Source organism: Silene latifolia, unplaced genomic scaffold, assembly GCF_048544455.1.
Source record: "Silene latifolia isolate original U9 population unplaced genomic scaffold, ASM4854445v1 scaffold_112, whole genome shotgun sequence".
NCBI lineage: Eukaryota > Viridiplantae > Streptophyta > Magnoliopsida > Caryophyllales > Caryophyllaceae > Silene > Silene latifolia.
Window position 1 is genome coordinate 1266935 of NW_027413126.1, and position 19350 is coordinate 1286284.

A 19350-nucleotide genomic window follows, 5' to 3' on the forward strand; every position below is an offset into this window, starting at 1 on the left:
TGATTTAATGAAGATTAAGTTAAAATGTAAATGGAATCGTCTAGTTGTTGATGATAAATTGTTTTTTGCTATATTGTTTTTGGCATAAATGGTTCTAAATTGTTGTTTAGAATCATGTTTCATAAATTTACATGTTTAAATTATAAGGTGAATATGTCAATCTTGTTAATAGCAACTATAAACGATTTTGTTCATCTTAATTTTTTTTTGTTTTAGGGCATATAGCCGAAATGAAAAGAAATTGGGCTGTTTCGTTTTTTTTTTTTCGCCGAAAGAAAAAAAAAATTCTGTTACTGTTACTGTTCACGTTGGGCAGAATATAAAAAAAAAAAAAAAATTTTGTATTTTTTCATTCGGTTTTTGCTGAAAAACCGATAAAAGTTTTTTTTTGGGGGCTGATTCGGTTTTTGCAGAATTACCAAAAGAAAAAAAAAATTTGTTTTCTGTTTTTTTTTTCCGGCCGAGCTGAAATATTAAAAAAAAAAATTTGTTTCTTTATTCAGTTTTGCCGAGACCAAAGAAAAAAAAGGGAGTTTTTTTGTTTTGTTTTGGCCAATTTTGATTATACATTAAATTTATAATATATGATATTTTTTGTGAAGCGGTTCACAAATTTTAAGATACCTAATTATTTTAAAGCGGTTTAAAATATTGATGGATTAAATTCATATTATAAGTTTAATATGAATTAAGATTAAATTTATAGTGAGTAATTGAGGAATTGTCACTTAATTTGATCAATTAAATAGGTGGTTTGGATAAAATTAATCTACATAATTAAAGAATTATGTCTTGCATGTTTAATTTATTTTAGTTGATGCATTTTATTTTAGTTGAATGAATCGTTGAATGGTTTTATTTACGTATTTTTGCAATCGGTTGTAATTTGTAATACCTAGTGTGGCCTTAGTCAAATTATGTTTTCGTAATGATGGGAACATAATTTTTAATGTAATTTGAGATCTCGTATCTCCGTTTGGTTTTCTTTTATTACGGTTTTGAAATTAGAATGTAAATAGGTTTATTATGTAATTTTAAATTGTAATTTTTGAGAAGACTAAAGATGGAGATTGGATCTCACTCCCGCTACATGGATCAAGATGGAACATCAAGACAAGCTTCTCGGGTCCTAGGATGGATTCCAAAGTTGTGTTTATGTTCATTTTGATAGGATAGGCCACAATAGGACTTTATTTTTTGTTTTACGTTTTTACTGTTCTTATTGCTTTTCATTCACATGCTAGTTAGTGCATCATTTTCCGCCTAAAACCAAACCACCTACTAAAATGCATGAAAATTGACTCATATAGATTGTATGTTAGTTTTCATAGACATACAGATGTCACTCAGTTTAAGCCATCACCTTAGTTTATTCATTCACGCATGTTAGATATTAGTTCACTTAAAATGAATTAAAACAAAGTTGATGGGATCTTCCTCTAAAACGGAAATTGAGACTAGTCTTTATAAGGGCAAACAACTATGAATCCCTTCTTCGTCGGTAGGCATAATATGACCCCTTTTACGTTGGGTAAGTAGTTTGTGTTGACTTAGTTTATCTCAACATTATAGTCCGAAGAGTTTCTCGTGATTATGATGGACTAAAGATAGAATTTACAGAAATTTATCGACCAAGAATTCTAACAGTAGAATTAGCCAAAAGGTTGGCTTATCAATTTCTGAGATAATTGAGTCTTGGGATCATTTATATAATTCTTGAGGGAGGTCAATTGTATAAATGCTTGAGTCTTCGCTTATAACAGTTTTGCGTTAAGACTTAAAATCAAAACGATACACATGCTTATTATTTTTATTCTTCTTTTCGCAGTGTAGAATTCATTTATTTCGATAATACTGTTACAACAAATGGCTGGAAATAACGAAATCCCAATGCCGAGTGCCACACTTGGACGCGAGTCCTGGCTTAAAGTTTTTATGGACAACATGAATCAGTTCACACGATGAAGAATGATGGGTCCAACTTTGCGGATCGGGAGGCAGACTACGGAATCTTTGCCATTTCTTGACGGTAAGCTCAAGTACTTAATCGAGCCAATACCGGTTAACCCAGGCCCCAATGCGGGAGTTAACGAGTCACTTGCTTATAGTGATTTTGTCATGGAAGCGGGTGCGATAAAGAACGTACTCATCTTTGCAATGGAAACCAATTTGCAGAGACGCTTCATTGCCCAGGGTGCAAACAAGATTTTCACCACGCTCACTAACGAGTTCTCAAAAGCACCGAGAATCGTTACTTATGAGCATACCTGTCTCTTCTTTGATGCGAAACTCCAGAAGGGCCAACCGGTTAGCCCACACATTCTCAACATGATTGAGAATGTCGAGAAATTGGAGGCACTTGATTGCAAAATCAGTGAGAACATTGTCATTGACCGAATGCTTCATTCTCTTCATGATGGTTTTGCCCTTTTCAGGGCGAACTACTACATGAATGACTTAAAGAAAAGTCCTCATGAGCTACACTCACTTCTCGTACAGACCGAGAAGGATATGAAATTGAGTGGGAGCATGAAGCAGGATGTTCTCACGATTTTCAACAAGGGTAAAGGTAAGGGCAAAGCTCCAGGCGACCTAACTGTAGGTAAGCCAAAGTTCAAGAAGCCAGGAAACGGTAAGAGTGGGCCTGGTGAGACTAGTGGCTCACAGGGCAAGGCAAAGAGCAAAGGCGGTGACATTGAGTGCCACCATTGTCACAAGACTGGACATTGGAGGAGGAACTGTCCCGTGTACCGTGAGGACATTAAAGCAGGCCGCGTCGTTCCTGTTGGTATGACATCTTATATTCATATAATTGAGATTAACCATGCAAGTTTTGGAACTTGAGTACTTGATACTGGTTGTGGTTCTCATCTGTGTAATCATTTACAGGGCCTAAGAAACATCACACCTCTCAGAAAGGGTGATGTGGACCTGCGAGTCGGGAATAGAGCTAGAGTTGTTGCTGTCTCGAAGGGAACATGTGTAATCCAACTCCCTAGTGGTCTTGAGTTATTTTTAAATAACTGTTACTATGTACCCAGTTTGTCTAAGAACATTATTTCAGTTTCCGTACTTGATAAGGACGATTTTTCATTTTTAATAAAGGATAATAGCTGTATTTTCTCTTTCAATGAAATGATTTATGGCAAAGCAGTTTCCATGAATGGAATTTACATCATAGATCAAACCACGGAAGTATTACACGTGAATAATAAGAAATTAAAGGTTGGTGACAAAGATCAAACCTATCTATGGCATTGTCGAATGGGACACATAAATGAGAAACGTGTAAAGAAACTCGTCGATAATGGGACTATTCCCGCATTCGATTTTTCTACATATGGCACGTGTGAATCATGTCTCATTGGCAAAATGACTCGAATTTCCTTCAAAGGTGTTGGAATGCGCGCTAGTGACCTATTAGGACTCATACATACTGATGTTTGTGGACCTATGTCAATTACCGCTAGAGATGGCTATAGATATTTTATCACTTTCACGGACGATTTGAGTAGATACGGATATGTCTACTTAGTGAAGCATAAAAGTGAGTCCTTTGAGAAATTCAAGGAATACCAGAACAGGGTTGAGAACCAATTGGGTAGAAAGGTTAAAGCACTCCGTTCAGATCGGGGTGGCGAATATCTTTCAAATGAGTTTGATCAACACCTTAAAGACTGTGGAATCGTTCTACAGTTAACTCCACCTGGAACACCTCAATTGAATGGTGTGTCCGAACGGAGAAATCGAACCTTACTTGATATGGTTCGATCCATGATGAGTCACACGGTAGTACCTGATTCATTATGGGGTTTTGCTCTTTGTCATTTGCTCTTATACTTAACCGAAGTCCGACTAAAGCTGTCGACAAGACTCCATATGAAATGTGGAAGGGAATGGTCCCTAACTTGTCCTTTATTCGGGTTTGGGGCTGCGAGGCTTATGTCAAGTGGAGACACGAGGATAAGCTCGGCCCGCGATCGGTCAAGACATACTTTATTGGTTATCCAAAAGGAACGTTTGGTCATTACTTCTATTCGCCTACCGAACATCGAGTTTTTGTTGCGGCTAGTGCGACGTTCTTAGAGAAAGAATTTCTCGAAAACAAGACAAGTAATAGAACCTTCGAGCTGTCAGAGATTCCAGAACCAACAACCGAGGAACAGATGGAGGAAGTTGTTTCTCCAACTGATGATACGGTTAATATTCCTGAGGAACCTAGGAGGTCGGGTAGAGTCTCTAATCCTCCGGACAGATACATTGGTATGGTCGAGGAGAATGACATTTTCCTCCTAGAGAGTAATGAACCCGCTACCTATAAAGGTGCAATGACCTGTTCCGACTCAAAGCTATGGCTCGAAGCCATGCAATCCGAGATGGACTCCATGTATGAGAATGACGTATGGGATCTAGTTGATTTACCTAATAAGGTAAAACCTCTACATTGCAAATGGCTTTACAAAATAAAGCATTCTGTAGACGCGCAACCGAATACCTATAAGGCACGACTAGTGGCAAAAGGTTTCACTGAAGTGCACGGATTGCATTATGATGAGATTTTTGCACCTGTAGTCATGTTACGTTCCATTCGGATAATCTTAGCGATTGCCGCTTTTCATGACTATGAAATTTGGCAAATGGATGTGAAAACCGCCTTCTTAAATGGTTATTTGTCGGAAGAGTTGTACATGGTGCAACCCGAAGGTTTCATAGATCCTGAACATCCTAAGAAAGTATGCAAGCTTAAGCGTTCCATTTATGGACTTAAGCAAGCTTCTCGGAGTTGGAATTTTCGTTTCGACCAGGTGATAAAAGAGTGGTTTCACTCGATCGGTCGAGGAACCATGCTTATATATCAAGTCGAGTGGGAGCAAGATTGTATTCTTGATATTGTATGTCGATGACATACTCTTGATTGGGAATGACATTCCTCTCTTATCTTCGGTTAAAGGATGGTTGAAGAACCATTTCCAGATGAAAGATCTGGGTGAGGCACAACGCATTTCGGGAATCCGTATCTACCGAGATAGATCACGACGGACGTTATCATTGAGTCAGGAGTCTTATTTGGATAAGATTCTTGAAAGGTTCAGCATGACCAACTCCAAGAAGGGGAACCTTCCAATGACGTCTGGGATGCAGTTGAGTAAGTCTCAGTCACCCACGACGCCTGAAGGTATTGAGCACATGAGTCGTGTTCCTTATGCATCTGCAATAGGATCAATCATGTATGCCATGATATGCACACGTCCAGACGTGGCATATGCATTGAGTATGACGAGTCGGTAGCGAAAGAATCCAAGTGAAACACACTGGATAGTTCTTAAAAATATCCTTAAGTACCTACGGAGGACTAAGGATAGGGTATTGACTTATGAAGGAGATACTAAGCTATGCGCAATCGGTTACGCAGATGTTAGTTTCCAAACGGATCGAGATGATTCAAAATCTCAGTCCGGGTTCGTCTTCACTCTTAATGGTGCTGCGGTCAGCTGGAAGAGTTCCAAACAGAGTGTTGTAGCAGATTCTACCACTGAATCCGAGTACTATGCCGCTTCGGAAGCAGCTAAGGAAGCTATATGGATGCATCAATTCTTACAAGGACTTACGATAGTTCCTAGTTCGAATGACCCGATCACCATCTATTGTGACAATAGAGGTGCCATCTTCCAGGCTAAGGAGCCAAAGTCTAGCAACAAATCTAGACATGTACATCGGAAAGCTCACCTGATCCGAGATTATTTGGAGCAAGAAGAGATAGTGATTGACAAGATAGCTTCGGATGATAACATCACGGACCCTCTCACTAAACCGTTGAATTTTGATAAGCATGAAGGGCACGTTATTTTCATGGGAATTAAACGTGTTCCTGAGTTGTAGTAGTTGATTATGGATTTGATTCATTATCTTTTTCATATACTATTTATAACTTCATAGTTTTTATAATATTTTGTTTTTCATGTGGATTGTACCGACAACATTGAACACCACAAAGTGAACTGAATTACATTATATTTTGTTTGGTCCGTAATCGCCTTAATGAGCTGATAACTCTGGCTATTATATTGTGCATTCGATTAATGGGGTTCAACGAGCCATAAGTCAAACGGTTGACTGATCGATCACAGATGCGAGATTATAACGATACCACGTAGGACAAATTTTTGTGACAACGTAATGGAGTCCTAAATGTTTAAAAACATTCGGTGCCAGGTCGTGGATAGGACATCCATTGTGTTCCTAGAGTCGATTCTTTTGACTATCGATTGTCTCTTGAGATTAGGCGATTTTGGGTGACTTTGGTTTCTTTCTCACGGTCTGTGGATTGGAGGCTAAGTAGATTTTTTCTGGGTCATTTCATACTGTGCTTACATCTGCAGGATTCGAGTTGAGGAAAATATCCAACCCTTATCAGGTTTAGTTATTTCTCAGGGCCACTCGAGGAGTTGTAATTGAAATGCATGGCCATGCTCGAATGATGATTCGTTTATCAGTTAAGTTACTCTCTAGTCGGGGAAACCACTCTTGATACTGATCACATGTAAAATACGACCTTTGTGAATACAGATTTTGCAAATTGTTTTACATTGAGTGGGAGAAATTTTAGGATATGAGAATCGGTTATCGCACATACACTTGACTTGTGAGGACAAGTGGGAGTTTGTTGGAGCTTGTGTCCTCCACAAATTAGTGTGATAACATTTATAAATATCTTATAGGTTCACAAGGGTATACTTCGTATTTTATCAGTTGATTAACGATTACCTAATAACGGTTGGCTTGCTAGAAAGTTTGACGTTATTATCATACTGATGGCGGTGATCAACTGGTCCCTAAAAGTCACACCTAAAGGATGTGTTTCAGAGATGTGGTTATGGAAATGTAATCACATTTATGCCTTATATGACTAAACAGTTAGTCAATGTGTTGATGAGACGATTATTTAATGCCGATTAAATAATATTAGCTGAGACGAATTAACTGTCAATTCGTAAATTGAATATAATATGTTATATTTAATTATTGTATATAATGTTAGCTTGGACGAATTAATATGTTAATTCGTAATTAAATGTAATCGGTTATATTTAATTAGCTAATTATAAATATGCGATATTTATAGTTAAAGTATATTTTACACGAGATTGTTATAATATATGTTATCAAGCCGGACTTAATAAATCGAATACAATCAGTTATGTATGGACTTATTGAAATGGGACAACATGTATGACAATTAATAAAATGTACACATTATATATAATTTTAGAAAAACCGAAAATAAGAAGAAATATCCTCTTATTGTTTCGGTTGAAATGGGCCGAAATTAGGAGAGTAAAAATCTCCCCTTGGACTTCCTTATTTCGGTGTAAATAAGAGGAGAAGGGAGATTAATTTTCTACCCTAATTCTAACATAATTCTTGCCTCTCATCTCAACACAAAACGAAAAACCCTAAATAATTTACAGAAAATTTGGGGATCGATTCTAGCAAGAAGCAAAGGGCATATCTCATATCATCTTGCGTGGAACTGATAGGTGAATATCATTGCGATATTGTTCTTAGGCCGATTTTGCTAGGACCGAAGGTTGTTTCTTCATTCTCTACTTTTGTTTATGCAATTTATTTTATGACTTGTAATCATCTTTATAAATTCGTTATAATCCTTAATAATAAGGGAAGTATACAGATTATTTCCCACAGCGCTGGTCCCTGGCTCATGCTGCAGCCTCCCCTAGTTGATTAGGGCTTGTCCTCAAGCCTGTAGCCTCCTCATTATCTGAATCATAGTAAGGACTGAGATCTCCCACATTGAAAGTACCATGTACTCCATAGTCACCTGGTAAATCCACCTTGTAGGCATTTGACCCAATCTTTTCAACAATTTTAAATGGGCCATCAGCTCTTCGCATCAATTTGTTCTTTCTCCTAGCTGGGAACCTTTCTTTTCCCAGATGAATCCAGACCAGATCACATGGCATGAATTCCTTCTTCTTTTGAAGGACCTTAGACTGCTTCCTGTATCTTTCATTGGCCTTTTCAATCTGCTTCTTGACTGACTCATGAAGTTTTAGCATTTGTTTAGCTCTGGTCTTAGCATCAAAGTTCATCTCCTCTCTTGGAACACTAGACAAGTCTAAGGGCATGAGTGGATTAACCTCATAGACTATCTCAAATAAACTATGACCAGTTGCAGCATATGGTGCCCTGTTGAATGCAAACTCAACTTATGACAGTTTCAAATCCCAATCCCTCAAGGACTTGCTGACTATGCATCTCAGTATTCTCCCTAATGTCTTGTTTGTGACTTCAGTTTGGCCATCAGTTTGAGGATGGTGAGATGTACTGAACAGCAACTTTGTTTTCAGAAGCCTCCATAGGGTTTTCCAGAAATAACTCATGAATTTGGTGACCCTGTCAGACACTATGGTTTTTGGTACCCCATGCAGCCTCACAATTTCCTGTAAATAGAGCTCAACAACACTGGCAGCATCCTCAGTCTTCTTGCATGCCACAAATGAGCCATCTTGCTGAACCTATCAACAACTACCATCACAGAATCCTTGCCCCTCTGAGTCCTGGGTAAGGCAACAACAAAATCCATGCTTACATCTTCCCATGGTCTATCAGGCACTGGTAGAGGAGTGTATGGACCAGCCTGGAAAGAAATCTTGGCTTGTTGACAGACTGAACATCTTCTGATGATGACCTGGACATCTCCCATCATTCTGGGCCAGTAGAATTGATCCTGAAGAATGTCTAATGTTTTCTGGACCCCAAAGTGACCTCCCAAGCCTCCTGAGTGAACCTCCATTATCAGTAGATCCATGTAACCTTGGAACAAAAATCCTTCCTGCAAGAGATACTTGCTCCCTGGGATCTTCTGTCCCTCAGTTTGAGTTATCCATTCTTCTGAAAAATCAGGATCTTCCTTGTACATCTCTTTCATAAAATCAAACCCAAGGACTTTGTTCCCCATGACTGACAGTAAGGAGTGCCTCCTTGACAATGCATCTGCCACTACATTTTGATTTCCCTCCTTGTATTTGCTGGAAAAAGTGAATGACTGCAAGAACTCCACCCACTTAGTGTTAGGCCTGGAAATCCGCAGACCTTCCTGATCAGTATCTCATCTAAACCTAACTGCCAGGACGTCAGGCTGTCAGGCTATCAGGACACATGAAGATAGGCGCCAGGCCATGGAGAGGTCGACGGTCAAAATATCAGGACGATATTAGACCATAAAACGCGTATTATAAAAGGATTATATACGCAGCATTTAATGAGAAGATCTCGCAGTAAATCCAGTAATTAAGGGAGGAATATTTATCCATTATTACAGGCAATAATGGAGAATAATCAGCATTCAATACCATATCAGGAAGCCGTTCAAGATTAGAGCTTATATATAAGGAGCACTTTGAAGACGTTGGACATATCTCGTTCCTGCACAAGAAGAATCATACACTTACATACGCAATACATAGAGAAATATAAGCATTATTATTGTCATACAGTTATTCTCCAAAATTACATAGTGAAATCCTCTCCTGGCTTGGTGCCCATGGTTTTTTCCCATTCAAGGGTTTTCCACGTACAAAATTCTTTGTTTCATTGTTGTTATTGTTGTTTACAGCTTTAGATTTGACCCTGACGACCTGACCAATAGACTATCTAGAGCTAGTTAACCTTATACAACTCTACCCTGACCTGATTTCGCCTTGCGCAAAATCTACACAAAACAATTGGCGCCCACCGTGGGGCATCTAGCTCTTTAAATCCTTTTTTCTTATCCTACAAAAATTCAAAAATCCTACAAAAATGACCCAACCCACCGTTGAAGAACGATTGAATGCAGCTCTCCAACAAATCGCTGAGTTGGAAAGCCTAAAATAAAAAGTAGCCCAAACTGAAGCAGAAATCCTGCAATTAAAAGAATCTGAGTCAGCTCTGAAGCAAAAATTAGAAAAAAAAACTCAAGGGGGAGGCTCTAGATTCCAACCAGGAACCCCATTTGCATCAATCATTAAAATATTGATTTTTCCAGTTTTGGGAGCCCAAGCATTCGTAAATCCATTAATGTTGATGGTGATGATGAATTAAAAGATGATAAAGAGAAACCTGATGAATCTGCAGCAGCCATCATGATGGCAGTGGTTCAGGAGATCAAGAAACTCAATGAAAAATTCGATAAGATACCTGGAGTACCTGCCAGCATGGAAGAGGCCGCCCCTGACAACTATGCTGATTCGCCTTTCATAGACGAAATAGCAAAAGTAGACCTACCAAAGAAGTTCACAATTCCATCCATGAGGGTCTATGATGGAACCACGGATCCACAAAATCACGTGGCTCTTTACAAGCAGAAAATGTTGGATGCATCTATTCCCAGCGAGTTTAGACAAGTTTGCATGTGCAAGGGATTTGGAACGACCCTGACTGGCCCTGCTCTGCAATGGTACATCAACCTGCCAACTGGGAGCATCCATTCCTTTGCCAACCTGATCAACAGTTTCAACCAGCAGTTCGCAAGTAGCAGAGAGTTGGAGAAACGATTCAGTAACCTTTACCGAGTTACACAGAAGCCTGATGAAACTCTCAGGACATTTTTTGCAAGATTCAACAAGGAGAAAGTATCCATACCCAGGTGTGACATTGGAACAGCAGTGGAGGCATTCAGACAGGGGTTACTACCATATAGTGACTTATACAGCGAGCTCACTAAGTATCCCTGCCACACCTTCGAAGATGTTCAGGCCAAGACTCTTACTTTCATCAGGCTAGAAGAATATAAAAGCTATAAACTTGGATCACCCAGTAGACCAAAGCATCATGAAAGTAGCAGTAGGAAGAGCAACAAAGGAAACAACTATAGACCTACTCCATATTCCAGGCCAGATCAGTCAGAAGTTAACCTGGCTCATGAGTATCAAGGTAAGGTTAAAATTTATCCACCTATTTCCGAACATAAATTCAGTGTTGATATTGCAGGATTAATCCAGAGACTTGACAACATGGGATCAGCTGTCAGATGGCCCAGGAAGTCAGAAAATCCAAATCCCAGAAGAGACAATTCTAAATGGTGCGAATTTCACATGGATATTAGACACACCACGGATGATTGTTTCACCCTGAGGAAGGAAGTGGCCTACCTGCTAAAATCTGGATACTTAAAAGACCTGATCAAGACAAAAGGTAGGAACACAAAACAGGATAAAGAGAATCAGGAGCATAAGCAGGATCGCAGTCTCCCTCCACCACCACCAATCTACGAACGCGGATCAGAAATTTGTGGCCTGACAAGTTCAGCGGCAAAGAAGATAGCCAGGACACCAAGGACCGTATCACCCTGCAAGCCGGATCATATTCCAACAATCACTTTCAATGATTGTGACCTGGTGGGCATCCCTGATGTTCATCATGATGGCCTGGTAATTTCTATGCAGATTGGAACAGCCACAGTAAGAAGGATTCTGGTAGACGGAGGCAACTCAGTGAACCTGATCATGCTTAACGTACTAAAAGCCATGAAGATCAACGAGGACCAAATCATCAAGAAATCCAGCGTCCTAGTGGGATTCAGTGGCGAAACCAGGAGCACCCTAGGAGAAATCCACCTCCCAACCTACGTGGAAGGAGTCTCATCTTATGAGAAATTTGGAGTCCTTGACTGCCTGTCATCCTACAACGCTATCTTGGGCAGACCCTGAATTCATAATGTCAAGGTCGTGCCGTCAACCTATCACCAGTGTATCAAGATACCAACAGACTGGGGCATAGCCACAATCAAAGGGCATCACAAGATAGCCCATGAATGCTACACAGCAGCCTTGAAGCCTTCCAAGGCAGGTAATTCCCTGACATAGCAATTACAGTACCCTGTCAGGAGTACCTATGTGGCACCGCCCAAAATGGAAACAGATCAGGTGATCCTAAACCCTGAGTATCCTGACAGGTATGTTTTAATAGGATTTGACGCACCAGATAGTGTCAGGCCTGAACTGGTGAGGTTCCTTCAAAATAAATCATCTTGGTTTGCTTGGTCACATTTTGATATGACTGGAATTAGCGCTGATATAATTACACATAAGCTCAATGTTGACCCATATTTTAAGCTTGTACAACAAAAAAGGCGGAAATTTGCAGCTGAAAGAAATACCATTATTAACGAGGAAGTAGAAAAACTCTTGGATATGGGGATGATCAGGAAAGTAATTGTTAGAAATTATTAATCTCATTAATTTACATATTCATATATGTGAGAAATTATTTAGTCATAAAATAATTACAAATCTTATGCATGCAAACATAAATAGAAGTAAAGAAGAAATCATGTTCCTTACTATGTGATTTCGGTTTTATGGGCACCAACAAGATCTCCTTCTTGTTAGTTCTTGAGCATTCCAAATCATGGATGAACAAAGATTCAAGTATAGAATCTCTCCCAAAAGTGAAAACCCAAGTAATACTCTTAAAGACTAAAATAATATGATCTAGTATTAGGATTAGTCCTACTTAAAATTTTGACACAAAATATTTACTTGTTTTCTCTTGTTTTCGGTTGAGAGAGAATAGATAAGTGAGTTTTTATTTCTCTAGGATTTTCACAAAATATAGAGAGAGTATCAATTCTTACACTAGAAGTTTTTTATATAAATGATGAATGAATGAAAAATGAAAAGAAAAACTCTTTTCTTTTTACCTATGGTGGCCGAAATAATTGGCCTTGGGTAGCATGCCCAATGCCTTTTATTTTTGCTCTTCTCAAAAGCTAGGTTTGCATGACTAATAGTTAGATATAATCATTGTGTTTTCCACTTAAGATAAAAACATAATATAAATCTTACACTCCCTCCATTATTTCGGCATACTTCAAATAAAATGGGTAGACCATTTATTTTGTCATTTGTCAATTTTGTCACATGTAACATGTTACATGATATGTCACAATGTAATGTATTTTTAACATATTAAAAATCAACATACTCATAAAATATGTCATTTACAAAATTGACTAGTAATTCGTAATTACTTGTACCAAAACGGTTTATCAAATTATAAATTACAACGTCTTGTATTTATAATAAATTATTCATTCAATTTCTATTTCAATTGTTTCGTAAACAATAATTTTATCCAAGTAATAAAACAATTTAATTACTTAGACCGTATCTAATATAATCGAATTACAGTAAGACACGTTAATTTTACTCACAAGATCATCCGTCAATTTTAAGCAATTTAATTAACTCGTATCGGCATACGATTAATTAAATAATTAATTAAGAGTATTTCCCTATAGGTATGACCTAAGGGGATCAACTGATCACCACCGTCGCACGACAGTAATGTCAAACTCTAGTCAGCCAATCATTACCGATATGTGTAGACCAGTTGACTGTAAAAATATTACATCCCACATGTATTCTTAAAATGAGATTTAAACATGTGATCATCATGATCGACAGTTGTGATCGCATTATTGTCGGAGGACACTTATCCCAACAATCTCCCACTTGTCCTCGACAAGTGTGCGTCACCAATTCTCTTGTCCTATTACTATCTCCCATTCAATGCAAGGTGTCTTTCAGGTCGTACTTGCAAGTGATCACATCGAGAGTGGTTTCCTCGATCTGGAGAATAACTGATTGACCGGAATTATCTACCATAGATACCTTCCGAGCGTGGCCACGCATTTCCAGTTCATTACTCCTCGAGTGGCCCTGAGATATTGTTTTAACCCTGAGAAGGGGGTGGACAATTCCTATCACACTTATTCCCTTCGACTAGCCACAACCATCATAACCCAAAATATGCCCATTTGACCCCATTTACGAAGGTCGTAGTAACATAAATCAAAGATAATCTGAAACTGTGCCATCTTAGGCGAACAGTCTTTAGTCAAAAGAATCGACTCATTAGAATACTATAGTAGCTCTCGCCACGACCAGGATATATAAATTTGCCAGAACTCTATAAGCGGTCACTGCCCGACAAAATGTTCCTAACAGTCTGTCTATGTGATCGACTAGTCATCTCACATGACTCTATGGCACTTGAACTTGCCATAAATCGCATCACACTCTAGTCACTTCGAGACGTCACCTCATACAAGTGACTATGGGCGAATACTATATTAATCCGGGTTCACTTTAACGGGATTCAATATCGTCATACAACCCGTTTGGATGTAACAAAGTATAATAAAAGAGTTTTAAAATAAAACTCGAACGACAAATGCGATTATCACATATGAATAGTAAATGCCTGATTATTATTCCATATTCTATAATCTAATTTGATCTTGTATGTAGTTGTTCATCTCAATTCAATTGAAATGTCATGACTCATCATGTTAAGCCTATGAGAAGGCTTTGGTTAGTAGGTTTTATCAACTTCTTGTACCTTACTCAACCTTACTACATACTTGTTTTCCTTTGTAATGTATACATTTGCATTACAAAACTTTTTGTGTACGTGTCGAGATCCAATCAAGACATAGGCCCTCTAGCCTTGTATGTAGTGTGCGGGACTCATCCTTCTTGCACATCTCATGATTGCAAGTGTACTCAATTTCCGTTGTAAATATTTCTCATTGTTCTTTATTGCCTAGAATGATTCTAGAAAATCTATTTCTTAGATAACATAGCCACAATGGTATCTTAACCATCCTAATGTGTTTTGATTATGGTTTTGTCAGAAACCATGTGCAATCTCAATTGTCAATTGTCATTTGTGTAACACCCTTATACAAAATTGCTTCAAAAACACTTTACATTACATCCTTAATGCTTCTACAAGCACTTAAGTGTAATCTTTATGGCTTACTTGGTAACTATTACTTAAATTCGATTTGAAACAATTCATCATACTCAAAGTATATGAAGTGTTATACATCATTTCCTATTTAATTGATTCGGCAGCGGAAGCAAATGGAATCAATCAAATATGTTCAATTCGATTGAACTAGTCATGAATCTTATCAACATAAGACTCCTCATTTGAAGCTAATATCATGTGGATTTATCTCCATAAATCCGGATATTAAAGATGTACTATATATCTCCAAAGTCTTAAATCATTCGCAATGATCAATATGTCATCCACATATAAGACTACTAAAATTTCCGTAGCTCCCACTAAACTTCATGTATAAACACAACTTCTCGACTTATCGGGAAAATTTTCATACCATGATCAAATCATTGATTCCAACTCATTGATGTCCTACTCAAGACCCTCTCTTAAGTTTTACATTAACTTAGGATGGTAAGAATCTACAAAACTCAAGACATGTATTGAATACATTCCTTCTAATTAAAGAAGTGGGTTTTAGATTCACTCGCTATATGTATATCATCATAATGAAACAAAATCCCTAAAAGATCCAAATAGACTTAAGCATTTCAACTAGTACAAAACCCTTTGCCACCAATCAAGCTTTGATATCTAACAATTCACTTGGAATTAATTTTGGATTTTCATGGCTCTAAGCCTTGTATTGAGTTGTGACTTAAACACTCTCATGTAAGTCATATGTTCATTACTTTCCATAAGTAACTTGAATCAAACAATTTCTTTGTAAGTTGTAAGCTCTTTTTAATTTCTTAAAAGTAACATGGATTCATCATCTTCAACAAGTGATGAATTTAACCTCCTAGGTTTTGAAGAAACAACGTTTTACACAAAACGTCTCATGTAGCCAGGAAAGACTAGTTTCTTGCGACATAACATTCTTTGTGGCTCTTGTATAATTTCTCCCACTCTGTCTTCTAGAAATAAACTTGTATTTTAGAAAGACAGCTTCACGAGCCACAATCCCGTTGTACTCGTGATTATAGTAAGGAAAAATGAGCATTTGTTTCTTTTGAAAACTTACAAACATGGTACCCTCCCATTTCATATCTCATATGATTCGTTTTAGATTTAGTGGAAAAATAATTTAGACAAAATGATAAAATCCCCAAAAGGATCAAGTAACTCAAAGTAACTTGATTGAAGTCCAAACCATATCGAATAGCGTTTGATTTCTTATCCAACCACACATTATCCCATAATGTGTGCTAAGAGAGATTAATTTGTGATACTATATCACATTTCCTTTGGCTTATATCAAAGTCTTCACTTTGATAATCACATCACGACTAAACCGGGATTCTTTGAACTCATTGAATTTCTTTAAGGATTTCTCTATTTACCTTATTAAGTAAACACATTAGCGGCAACTTAAATCGTTGGTGAAAGAAAATGATCAACCTATTTTGGATCAATAATTTACAACCTCGATCTCCTTTTCAACCAAAAGGCACGAGACATCTTGCTTTGAATACAAGATACTCATATACCATAAGATCTAATGGTTTCAAGAGTACTCGATAACTCTTTGTGTTCATCATTCCAGAATCTAAGGTTTAATCTTAGGTTACCAATTTGAGTCTTGCATCATCTTCATGATATATCATTCTAGTTTGGTTTAGAATATAATCACCTTGATAATGGGCTAGCCATACATCAAATCATGGTGTATAGGGTCACAAAAGTGAAACCTCTTTTGTATCTTAACAAATTTATATTCTTATTTGGAGTTTATGCACTTAATAGTCACAATTAAGTACAACTTTAAACTCAAAAACTAGATTGAGTACACAATGACTCTATCTCTCAACATCATTGTTGCTAGTCATCATATTCTAATCATCCTATGTATCAAATACACTGATGAAAACCTCCACTGGTTTCTAATATTGACGAAGTAGTACTAGCAAAATTTATGTCAATCAAATAAACATTTAAAGAAGAAGGTCCCATTAGATGTCCCACAACTAACTTGTTGATTCTTCAATCATTTGGGGTAGTTTCCTTTCTAGCGTCCAACAATTAAGACAATGGAAACTTTATCGGTCGGGATTGATAGGTTTAGTATCGTTATTCTCAATAACTTTACTTTTAACATTTCCTTGTATCAATTCCATTCTAATTTTACTTCTTTAAAACCTTATCCTTTTCTTAACGGTTTAAGAGAATGTTCCCACTCATTTCAATGAGTCTTTGCTAAGAGAAGCAAAAATTGAAATTTATGAAGACTACTCTTCAATTTATTTGTTTAGTCTTAAAACTTTCATTGTAGTGGTTGCGGTATTTTGGTCAATTTTGATTTCAAACAAATCTAGTTACCAAAATGATGTGACGTTTCAAAGTACTTAACTCAATTAAGCATATGAGAAACAATTCATTGTAAGTAGATATGTTAGTCAAGAATCAAAAACCCTTTTGATCACGTATAACTTTTATCTATACTCTTCACAAGAGATCCTTACAATGGATAATACGAGGTTTTTAGAAGAAAAATTCAAATTTTGTCTTTCGTTACGATGTTTTAATGGAGATATGAATTAAAAACGAAATGATATTATATATGATTTGTGGTAAAGAAATAGAACAATATGATAACGGGATAGTGGAAAAAACTTAACATTTATCGTTTTATTAATACTTGTAAATAACAAGTAAAGCATTTACATAGTGACCTCTACCCAACTATGATAAATGATTCCAAGACCCAAATTCATATTAACTTGGGCACGGGGTAGCCGATGGAACCCTTATCAATATAACTCGATGGATTAACTCTTTAATCGATTCTACTTTTAGAACTCTTGGTCGATAAAATTACTCTAATATTTATCTATAGCCCGGAACACATACGACTAGGGTCATGAATACTTCCGTTGAGGTCAATCCAAATTTCGAATAAATGTGTCCATGATCCAAATTCACATTAACTTGGGCACGGGGTAGCCGATGAAACCCTCATCAACATGAATTCGGTGGATAGACATTTATCACCCACTTCCCCTACGTAACAAGGTTTGTACCCCGGGGTGTCCGAGTGCACTCCCTCGCGAAATAGGTTTTCATGGTTTCTACTTTTTGGTAAGGCTATGTCTCAATTGTTTATTTTTAGCGAGAGGTCATGTCAATTTATTATCTATCACGTTTTAAGTGAACTACGATAATTGTAATTGACACGGTCGATAAACTCGATTAAAATGATAATGCATGTTTTAGTTATGGCGATTTAGCGATGCATGCAACATATAAATAACATGCAAAGCATAAATTAAAATCCTAGTATGGCCTTCCTAAAATAGTAAATCTAATAAACTATTACAAATTCAGAAACCAACTCCTTTGGTCCCTTGAACTTCGGTCTTGGCACGCATTTCAAGGCAACACTTTTCTTTAATGGATCGCCTTCTCGAGTGACACCGTCTTCAAGGAACTCCGGAATAAATAAATTACATAACAAATTACATAATTTCCTATTATACATTTGTAATTAAAAATAAAATAAATCTATTAAATTACAAAACGGTGATACGAGATCACAATAAATTACAACCGAATCGATATTCCCATACATTTCCGGTAATACCAATTAAAACTAAGGCCATACTAAGTAAATTACATAATTCAAAAATTACATAAAATTAAAATATGACAATCATAAATAAAATGCAGCATTATAATATGTATGAACATGCCCAATTTTATGCTAAATCGCCTTTAAGAAGCCAATATCGTATATTAATCGGTTTTTACGGATTTGGGTGATTTAACCTTTTATAATCACAATAATTACATAAATTCATATTTATGTACAAGTTAATTACCCTAACCAACTTAGGACTCATAATTAGTCTCCACTAACATATTGACAATAATTAACTTATATTTCTTAATATTGTTCATAAAAGGACTTAAAATTACAATATAATGCCATAAACTTCAAATAAATCATAAAATTTTCAAATAAATTTGAAATTTGAAATTTTAAACTCATGAACATTCTGGAAAAATACGATGACACTCATAATGTTCCAAAACTTAGGTTAAAAAATTTGAAATTTATCGAGAAAAACAATGTTGCGGTTTATCGGATTTATCAATTATAACCATTAAAATATGAGAAAATTTATTTTTATCAACTTTTCAATTTTAGATCTGAAATATATGATAAAATGAAACATGTGACGTTTTTCCTTAGTCATGAAGTATGTTTTAGCATTTTTTACTAATTAAAGTCACTATTTATGTGATTTTTCATCAAAAATTCATAAATCATGCATAAAGACTTCATTATAGCCAAATATTTTACACATATCTTGTAAAATTGCATATGACAACATACTAAATTTCTATGACCATATTCGAAATATAACTCATATTAACCTATATTTCATTTAAATTCGATTTTATCTTGAAAAATCCATATTTCGAGCATAAGAACTCATAAAATTATGAAAAATTACAGGCCATCATTATATAATATATGTGAAAACATATCAA